Source organism: Heterodontus francisci, chromosome 32 (genome assembly GCF_036365525.1).
Source record: "Heterodontus francisci isolate sHetFra1 chromosome 32, sHetFra1.hap1, whole genome shotgun sequence".
Lineage (NCBI taxonomy): Eukaryota > Metazoa > Chordata > Chondrichthyes > Heterodontiformes > Heterodontidae > Heterodontus > Heterodontus francisci.
The window spans coordinates 52,388,899-52,390,403 of record NC_090402.1 but is presented as its reverse complement, the minus strand read 5'-3'; positions in this window follow the sequence as shown (position 1 = coordinate 52,390,403).

The window sequence follows — 1,505 nt, the reverse complement described above, 5'->3', positions numbered from 1 at the left end:
TCATCCTGTTTCTTTATGTATATAGATTATAACTTATGTAATCATTCTATTTAAAGAAAGGGGGATGTTGTGATATTGCTTTAATACTAATTAACATACTACTGAATATGTAAATAGTTTAGTATACATCATCACAGGAAGTGATGCAAGTTAACATGTGATACATTCATTGGAACAGTGTATGTCAGCAGGAGCACGTGTATTGAAGAGCTCTCCTAGAATCCTGTTACTCTTTTATAAAGAGCCCTTTGTTTAGTTTACCAATCATTGTTACAGTGTTTGGTACGTTTGTGTTATGAGCCAATGACACACCACCTGCTAATTGAAAATATTTCAGAATCCCCACCTTCTGGCCACCCTTTGAAATATCGTGTTCTGGAGATAGCAGCACTCAGTGCTGCCCTCTGGGATCGCGATTTTCAAATCGCATCCGCACCCGCTCCTGCACCCACCGGCATTTGAAAATCCAGCCCTTTGTCTCTGAGGAGTCACACAGAGTGTTGTTCTGCCTTAAAAAGTGGTAGCATGGCAGGGTTCCTTAAAAAAATCATCACAGCTGTAGTACAGACAAAGGGTACCATATAACCTCCTCCTGTGCAGAGGTTTCTTTTATTCTACAAAAGCTTCTAGCTTCTTTAGTAACTCTGAGCCCAGGGAGTGGTTTAGAAATGTTGGTGCTGAGTTGTGTTCAGCATGATGTGCCACATGAGAAGTACCTCAAACATTGACTCAGCTGCCCTTTGTGCAAACTCTCGATTTAGTTCAGATCAGTCTGTGCTGCACAGTTTTTTTTATTCAGTCATGATATGTGAGCATTGCTGGCAAGGTCAGCATTTATTGCCCATTCCTGAGAAGGTGGTGGTGAGCCACCTTTTTGAACCATTGCAGTCCATGTGTTGTAGGGTACATCCACTGTGCTGTTAGGGAAGGAGTTCCAGGATCTTGGCCCAGTGAAGGAATGGCAATATAGTTCCAAGTCAGGATGGTATGTAACTTGGAGGGGAATTTGCAGGTGGTGGTGTTCTCCTGCCTCTGCTGCCCTTGTTCTTCTAGGTGCTACAGACCATGGGTTTGGAAGGTACAGTTGAAGGAGACTGGGTGAGTTGCTGCTGTGGATCTTGCAGATGGTACACACTGCTACCACTGTGCGCTGGTGGTGGATGGTGTGAATGTTTAAGGTAAAGGTTGGGGTGCCTATAAAGCAGGCTGCTTTGCCCCAGATGGCATTATGCTTCTTGAGTGTTGTTGGAGCTGCACTCATTCAGGTGTTACAAGAGTGCCTCTACTTTTTTGTAACATAATTTTTAAGGACTTAGAGTTGACTTATAGACACTGATCCATCAGGAATCTTGAAGAGATGCTGAACTATGCGTTTGGGATGTCAAACCAAAACCAAGGACAACTATTCTGCTTAAGTGCTTTTTTGCTTTATCACAGTGTTGTAAACAACAATCCCTTTTAATTTTCCGGTTCACCGGTATAGGTATGTATGTGTGTGTGTGCGC